Raw genomic sequence first — 9,454 nt, 5'->3', positions numbered from 1 at the left:
GTAAAGCACCCTTAAGCAATCAACGTGGCAATCCATTGTGGCAAGCTGAAAATTGATCTAAACTCAATAGTGCCACACGTATGTTTCGTAAGCTGAGCTTAAGGTACGTCTTAAGCTTAAGATCTGTTGGTGCAACCAGGTATAAATATTCAAACTGCTAAGAGACAGGTGGGTGGCAGCTTTAACATTGAATTTAAGCTGAAAACAATATTTTTATTGATACAACTATTCATATTTTAATACATCATAATATTAAAGACATGTTCACAATTTAATCGTTCAACATTTGGTTCCTGTGTAGTTCAATAACAGAAAAATATTTATTATCATTGATTATTATTATTGATTATTCTTCTTCTTCTTTAAGTACCGTGTCCAAATTTTAGGCGTAGGTAGTAGCTTCCATGACAATTTGCCGATATCGTTTTCGATCTTGCACAGCATGTAATAATTCATCTGCTGATAAGCCAGTCCATTGAAGAAGGATTCGGAGCCATTAATATTTCTTCCTACCAATTCCTCTTTTTCCGTCGATTTTTTCATTGAGTATTAACTGCAGTACCCAATATCTGCTACCTCTCATTATATGCCCGAGATATTCAAGTTTTCTTTTTTTATCATCTTCATTAAGTCACCTTCGCCTTGACCTACTCTGCTCTGTTTAAGACTTCTGTGATTATTATTGATTATTATATTGATATTATGTTAACCATTTTTTATTGTTATTGAAACCGTTAGAGAAAGATAAATGCAGAAAAACATAAGACAAAGGGCAAATGAAGAAAAAATTAAACGGAATCTAGTGAGCATTGGGTCCAACAAACTAACTAGAAAAAGAAGAATGGAAATGGAATAGGAACGAAGGAAATCTAAGTTTATATATAAGATTAAGTGGTTAGGCACAAAATTTGCTTGCAATGCAAAATTTGGTGGCAATGTTTTTTAAATGCATTCATTTTTTTCGAATCCTGAGAAAACTAATTAGTAGATGTTTTTGAAAAATTTAAACACAAAATTACATTACATTATTACATGAAAGATTACATTATTACCGAGGGCCGAAAGCCCCTGAAAACCTCTATCTATAATTTTATTTGAATAAATTACTGGGGTGAAAAAAAAAAGAAAAAATTGAGGGTAATTTTTAATTTTAAATATCTTATTCAAAAGAAACATTTTGTTTATTCTAAGGGACTTTCTATCCTCGGTAATAATGTGATCTTTCAATCTTCGTTTAAAGGGCCTAGCCGGATAAGATTATGAAAAGTGCCCCCAACTCGATTCGAATTCCATATAGGCCACCGTTTAGCATATATAGTGAAACTAACTTTCCGAAATTTTTAGCCCCCTGGGTGGTCATGTGACCCACCTAGAGCCTAATTAAGGTTTTTACGCTTTTATTTTTTATCTCAGCCGTATCGAGAACTAGCGAAAAACTTAAAAAAAAAAGTTGTAAGATTTAAAAAGGTCTGTCAAAAAAAAAATTAAATTTTTGGCGGGAAATTTAAATTTTAGAACGACTTTAAAATTTTAAATGAGTATAAAAAAATAACTGAGACATTCGTTTTCACGAAAAAACTATATAACGTGTATTTTTGCACAATGTTTCACCCTGAATTTTTTCAAATTTTTAAAATTGGTGGAACGCACCTTTAAAAATAAAAAACCGCATTTTTCGGTTTTTTTCGTTTTTTGATACAATTTTATACATGTTTTTCAAAAAAGGTAACACCGTCAATAGAATAGGTAAAAAAACTGAAAAATAATTGGAGTTTGCTTAATAAAATTTTTTTGTAACGCCATCCATTTTCAATATACAGGGCGTTGAAAAAAACAAAATTTTACAAATTTTTTACGATTTTGGCAGGTTTTAACGAATAAAACTTGGCAGGTTTTAAGAGGTAGCTATTGTGCATGTTTTGACATACAATTAAGGATTTGATATTCATCATTGGCGCGCATAGGGGTAATGGTCTGAACTTTTCAAAGAAAAAAGATAGTACGCCACTGACATATTTCAAATTAACAATCGTTTTTAATTTCTCGTTCAATTTGTGACAAAAAATCTGTTGTCCTATTTTTTCACACGACGCGCCATTTTTATTTAAAAAATAAAACATCTTAACCCTTACAAAGTATTCGAACTTCTAGTAGTTTCTACATCTACATAAACTCGTACATCCATTATAAAAAGTAATTCGAATACTTTGGAAGCGTTAAGATATTTTATTTTTTTGCAGCAAAACGGCGCGTCGTATGAAAAAATTAGAGAAAGTTTTTTTATTGCAAATTGAACGAGGAATTCAAAAATGATTGTTAATTTGAAATATGTCAGTGGCGTACTATCTTTTGTTCTTTGAAAAGTTCAGACCATTACCCCTATGCGCCCCAATGATGAATATCAAATCCTTAGTTGTATGTCAAAACATGCACAATAACACAAGAATCTACAGGTCGAGCAAGTCTCGTAAATTTCACGATTGCGAGCCACGCTTCACGCAACCGTGTTTGCGTACTTGTGTTTCGAGTTGCGTGGTCGTGCGGAGTTATATTTACCAATTCGCGCAATCGTACTTGAGACGCTGTGTCGTCAGGTGAGGTGTTTGAAAATTTGTGTAACTTGATTGCTTGATTCTGTGGTGTGAAGGTGGTTAAACTTTTGTTTTATTTTTTTTTTGTTTTGTTTGTTTTTGTTGTTGCGAATATATCGCAGAAAGTTTTTAGATGAAGTAATTGTATGATGAAGATAACACAGAAAATACAAGAGGGCAGCATACTTTGCAAAACAACTGCTACAATTTGAAATCAACAATTTGTTAAGTTGTTGTCTTGCAGGTAAAAAAAGTGACTTTTTAAAAAAATTATATCTTGGAAACTAAAAATTATTTTTATTTATAATTGAAACATGTAAAAGTATAGTACTCTCAAAAAAATTTCAGCCAAAAATATTCATTTTTGTAGAGTGGACTGCAATTTTTCGACAACAGCCCTTTTTTGCGGTGAGCAGCATAACAAGTCCAGTCTCATCTGAAATCAAAGTTTCTTGTAGTTTATACCTCTGGCTAGTGAATGAACAAAGGATTTTTTATTAGATGAGGTCATTTTTGTTTTATAAAAAAAACTACTTTAAAAATGAGAAAAATTGGGGTCAAAAATGTGTTTAAACTTATGTAAAATCTTCAAATTTCATTTTTTTTAATTCCTTCGTTCATATTCTAGCCAGAGGTATAAACTACAAGAAACTTTTTGATTTCAGATGAGACTGGACTTAGTTATGCTGCCAACGCAAAAAAACTTAAACTCTACAAAAATGAATATTTTTGGCTGAAACTTTTTTTGAGACTACCTTAAGTACTATACTTTTACATGTTCCAATTATAAATAAAAATAAATTTTAGTTTTCGAGATATAATTTTTTTAAAAAGTCACTTTTTTTACCCACAAGACCTATGTAACCCCTTAAAAAAATGTTTGGAAGAATATGTTTGATGGCCAAGATGCATACATATATTTAGAAGGAAAGTTCCTGATTTCTGTAGTATAATACATAATACTGAAGAGGAAGTAGCTCTAAGCGCCGGACTCCACTTGCGATTTGTAGTTGTGAAGATTGAACACATTCTTTCAAATAGAAGTCAATCCATGATTATTTAGTCACAAATGGATTGACTTGTATTTGAAACAATGTGTTCAATCTTCCTGATTACAAATCGCAAGTGGAGTGCGGCGGTAATAACACCAAAATATTCCATATAGGTCCATAGAAGGTACACAGACATTGAAAAATTCCTGGAATATCCCCGAAAACATGTTCCCTGAACATCCCAGGAAAATCCTGTGTCAGCATTTTAAACATTACCTGAATGTTTTATTGGAACATTCCATGAATGTCCACGAATGTTCTCTGGACATTCAAAATATATTTTGTAGACATTCCCTGGATATACCAGAAATACAGTGATGAGCGCTGTAATAACCGGCAAAATAGCACAAAAGATGTATTAAGTAGTGAGATAAAAAGACATGAAACTAGTCGAGCTGGGTAGCGATATTAACTTATACATTTAGATTGTATTGATTGTGTACCACCTTCAGACGTATCAGACGAGTTTGGAAACTACCACTGTCACAGTGACAGTTTTAGTTGACATACTCCTCCGATATGTGTAAAGGTGGGATCAATATAACGTAAATTTAAAGGTTAATTTCGCTAAATTTCCCAGCTCAACTAGTTTCATTTCTTTTTATCTCACAACTAAATATGTTGCCCATATTTTGCCGGTTATTAGGGCACTCATCACTGTACATTTTTGCTGATGTGACAATACCTCCTATCTGTTTTTTCATGAGTTTTGTATGAGAGATGGAAAAACATGTTTTAAGGTCACCTCCTGTGTTCATATGTAAGTTTTGACTTGTTTTGTAGTTCATAGATAGTTTAATTTACTACAAAACAAGTCAAAAAATTTATGAAAACAGGAGGTGACCCTAAGACAAGTTTTTAGTCTATCTTACAAAACTCATGAAAAAACAGATAGGATGTATTATTACATCACTGACGATATGTGGCCATACCAAATAATACATCCTTGATAAATATAAACATTTTTATTGAACAAAATCTTTTCATACATTTTTTAATGCAATTTACTGATATTCCTAAATATTTCAAAAAAATGTGTCACATTTGCTTTGTAAACCTTTCTTTTGCCTTTCGTAGCCACATATTCCGTTTCCTTCCTGGTTTTTTGTAGACCACTTCTCTCAGCTGATTCTAAAAAAAATAAAATAAATGGTAATTTTTCTATCCTTTACAATTAACAATCAGAAGAAATATTATTTACAGATAATGATATGCATAATAATAATAGGTTTGTTCTAGCATCAGTTTGAAACCATTAGCGAATAGTGGACCAGCGCGAGTAGAGGGGATCGCACTGGTGACTGATTATGTTCTTTTACTGACCAACTGTTTGCTGATGGTTTTTGACTAGTTTGACTGTTTGCTAGAACAAACCTAATAATAATGAATATTTTGTATTTTGACAATGACATCTAATGTGGAAGTCAAAACATTAATAAAATTATTTTTTCAAGTTAACTTTCACATGCGCGTCTTAAAATTGTACTTTTAATACTTATATCATAAATAACTATTAAAACTATCTTAAGAGGAAACAGTATCGATCAACAGGTAGCGAAAATGTGTTCCAAGATTGCGGCTGTAATTTTGAATATTTTTTCAAGATATTTGGCACACATATTCGTAATATAATAAAGAATGGCGGTACAGAGCCCAATTTGAAAAATATATTAATATGTGGAAATTACTCTGTAATTAAATACAATATAAAAAAACGAGCTTGTACCGCTATTAAGAAGAACAAAAAAATACACTTTTTTCAAATACAACTTTTTTATCCGATTTTGTGTTATTTTGGAACTACTAAAATTTTTTATTTCATTAGTAGTTCCAAAATTACACAAAATCTAGGCATCGGATAAAAAAGTTTATTTGAAGAAAGTGTATTTTTTTGTTCTTCTTAATGGCGGTACAGGCTCGTTTTTTAAATATTGTATAATTACAGAGTAATTTCCACATATTAATATATTTTTCAAATTGGGCTCTGTACCGCCATTCTTTATTATTTTACGAATACGTGTGCCAAATGCCTCGAAAAAATATTCAAAATTACAGTGACAATCTTGGAACACGTTTTGACTACCTGTTTATCGCTACTGTATTACCTTAAAACATTGTAATTTGCTAAACCAGTATATTTTACTCTACTACTACTCTACTAGCTACCTCATTTTCCACTGTTTCTAAAGACTTGTTTACATGGGTAGAGTTTTGAGGAGAGTAGAGTAGTGGTAGTACTCTACCAAAAATGGCTTGATACCATTCACATGAGGAGAGTACAAGTATAGTACAGGGTGATCAGTTAAGGGTAGCGAGCGGCCATATCTCATAAGATATTGGTCGTATAGATTTGAGAAAGAAAAATCATGATAAAAGTCGCCAAGAGAAATTACTGGAAATTATTTTCGAGTTTGTCAAACGTCCGCTAGAGGGCATAACAACCAACACAAAGTAGAAAAATGGAATTTTTATAGAATTTTGTCTAATGAAAGTTTATCGATGATATCATTTTCATATTTACAGACCATTTCCCTACATTTTTTGTCTAAAACGTTTTGTTCTATCTATCAAAATAAAGCGGTGGGGGAAGTTCAATTGTTTTTTTAAACAAACCAAGATTTCTTCCGTTTCTTTTGACCGATTTTAGCAAACTTAGGCTCATATGAAAGAGCATAATTTGCACTACAAAACGCTTATTTGGTTTTGAATTTTTACGTTTGCTGTCGCCGCTAGATGGCGTTAACTGAAATGGTAGCAAATTTTTGAGTTTTTAAAAAAAAACAAATGTAATGGTATATTAATTTTTATATATTTTAAAAGAGGATAAATTTCTCTATAATTTAATGAAAAGAATTTATTATCTACCTTTTTTTGAACCGTTGATATTGACCAAAATATAATTTTATTACATTAAAAAATGGCACGCCACTGTTTTTTATCAAAATAAAAATCAGTTTTGTAATCTCTTATTAGTTGCTAACAAAAAGAACCTCTTGACTTTTTTCGTTAGACAAACGGTTTTAGATTGAAAAAAAAGTAAATTAGTAATGTTTCGAGATATGGGCGCCCCATGTAAACATATCTTATTTTCTCAATCCAAAACCGTTTGTCTAACGAAAAAAAGTCAAGAGGTTCTTTTTGTTAGCAACTAATAAGAGATTACAAAACTGATTTTTATTTTGATAAAAAACAGTGGCGTGCCATTTTTTAATGTAATAAAATTATATTTTGGTCAATATCAACGGTTCAAAAAAAGGTAGATAATAAATTCTTTTCATTAAATTATAGAGAAATTTATCCTCTTTTAAAATATATAAAAATTAATATACCATTACATTTGTTTTTTTTTTAAACTCAAAAATTTGCTACCATTTCAGTTAACGCCATCTAGCGGCGACAGCAAACGTAAAAAATTCAAAACCAAATAAGCGTTTTGTAGTGCAAATTATGCTCTTTCATATGAGCCTAAGTTTGCTAAAATCGGTCAAAAGAAACGGAAGAAACCTTGGTTTGTTTAAAAAAACAATTGAACTTCCCCCACCGCTTTATTTTGATAGATAGAACAAAACGTTTTAGACAAAAAATGTAGGGAAATGGTCTGTAAATATGAAAATGATATCATCGATAAACTTTCATTAGACAAAATTCTATAAAAATTCCATTTTTCTACTTTGTGTTGATTGTTATGCCCTCTAGCGGACGAAACTATGCCTCAAACTCGAAAATAATTTCCAGCAATTTCTCTTGGCGACTTTTATCATGATTTTTTTTTCTCAAATCTATACGACCAATATCTTATGAGATATGGATGCTCGCTACCCTTAACTGATCACCCTGTACTGATGCTAGTATAGTGAAACCGATTTTTGTATTTTTAAACACTCTTGATTATAAGTGCACCTTAAATTCTTAATTTTTTGCTTAAGCTCGTTTACTCCAAAGCCCCCTTTGCCATTCTTTCTACGATTTCATCCTCTGCAGCTTACTGCAAACTTTTATTTCTGTAGTATACACTACCTAAATTCCATAAACACTGGTATTCGCCGTATTATAGCTCTACAAGTTTTAAAGTTTCATCTTCGGTGAACTTCATTTTCACTATTTACACAAAACACAATTCCAGCCAGAATGACAGCGCCCCCATGTACTCTCCTACCTACTCTATTCTGCCATAATTGAGCGTGTTCCATGGGTAGAGTGTGCAGCCGAGTAGACATTTTGGCAGTAGTGGTGGTCATAGAGTAGTTACTTTGCCATAGGTTGCTAGTCACTCTACTTTAACTCCAACTATACACTCTACCAGCTATTCTACTGTGCTGAGCATTTTTACAGGTAGAGTTACTCTACTCTATCAAGTACTTGCATCATTACTCTACCTGTGTAAACAAGTCTTAAATCTACTGAATGAAAATCTACTTAATCTTAATCTACTCTTAATGAAAAATGTCTAAAATCATTTACCCACCTAGTATTATTGTAGAATTTAAGACAGTCCAGTGCCTTATAAATAATTTCAATATGAATATTTTTCACTTTAATTCTCCTTTGATACCACTCCATTTTAGATTTTGGGGAACTTATTTCATTGTGTTTATAGACCATATTTATTGAAGGAACCCAATCTGGAGATTGTTATTATCGATTAAGTCGGCTGATTTTCCTATAAGATTAAAATGTTAACATCTTCAAAAATCGTTACTGTTGTAATTGTAACTTACCAGATATAAAATGATTACAGCAGACAGGACAGGAAAATTTTCATTTCGCTAGTAAAACCTGTACATTGTATTGCATTTAACCATTGTTGTCTCTCAGATACCTTATTTAGTTCAGTTTAAAAGTGAACTTTATCTTGACTTTATCACAATTACTTTGCATTTCACACTTCAAAACACAACACAACACCAATGAAGCATATTATCTTTCTAAATTAATACTTCCAGAGAAAATGTTAAATTAATCTTTGTACAACACAAAATTACAAAGAAATACAACTAAAATTATCTAAAACTCATTAAGAACAGATAGAATAAGATTTATCTTTTACACCCAGTAGCCATATTGACATATTGATTTAATTTTGAAAACGATTATATTTAAATTTGGTAAATATAACGCCGCACGACCACGCAACTCGAAACACAAGTACGCAAACACGGTTGCGTGAAGCGTGGCTCGCAATCGTGAAATTTACGAGACTTGCTCGACCTGTAGATTCTTGTCACAATAACTACCTCTTAAAACCCGCCACGTTTTATTACAATGTTGCCAGTAGTTTCGGCAAAATCGTAAAAAATGTGTAAAATTTTGTTTTCTTCAACGCCCTGTATCTTGAATATGGATGGCGTTACAAAAATTTTTTATTAAGCTAACCCCAATTATTTTTCAGCTTTTTACATATTCTAGTGACGGTATTACCTTTTTTGAAAAACATGTATAAAATTGAATAAAAAATCGAAAAAAAAAAACCGAAACATGCGGTTTTTTATTTTTAAAGGTGCGTTTCACCAATTTTAAAAATTTGAAAAAATTTAAGGTGAAACATTCTGCAAAAATACACGTTATATAGTTTTTTCGTGAAAACGAATGTCTTAGTTATTTTTTATACTCATTTAAAATTTTAAAATCGCCAAAAATAAAAAAAATTCGGACAGAACTTTTTAAACCTTACAACTTTTTTATTTAAAGTTTTTCGCTAGTTCTCGATGCAGCTGAGATAAATAAAAAAGCATAAAAACCTTAATTAGGCTCTAGGTGGGTCACATAACCACCTGGGGGGCTAAAAATTTTAGAAAGTTAGTTTCACTATAT

The 9,454-nt window shown here is 31.3% G+C and overlaps 1 long non-coding RNA gene across 1 annotated transcript; it reads right to left on the bottom strand.

The window, feature by feature from the left end:
- Nucleotides 1-4,593: 4,593 nt before the first annotated feature.
- LOC126892911 (uncharacterized) lies at nt 4,594-8,862 on the bottom strand. The gene is made up of 3 exons (XR_007701042.1): nt 8,362-8,862; nt 8,109-8,303; nt 4,594-4,774 (listed from the first exon to the last, which is right to left on the bottom strand). It is a non-coding gene; the product is annotated as an uncharacterized LOC126892911 (long non-coding RNA).
- Between the last annotated feature and the right edge of the window lie 592 nt (nt 8,863-9,454).

The sequence above is a fragment of the Diabrotica virgifera genome, chromosome 9 (assembly GCF_917563875.1).
Source record: "Diabrotica virgifera virgifera chromosome 9, PGI_DIABVI_V3a".
Classification (NCBI taxonomy): domain Eukaryota; kingdom Metazoa; phylum Arthropoda; class Insecta; order Coleoptera; family Chrysomelidae; genus Diabrotica; species Diabrotica virgifera.
The sequence above is the reverse complement of the archived record's forward strand: the minus strand, read 5'-3'. Positions and strand labels throughout refer to the sequence as shown.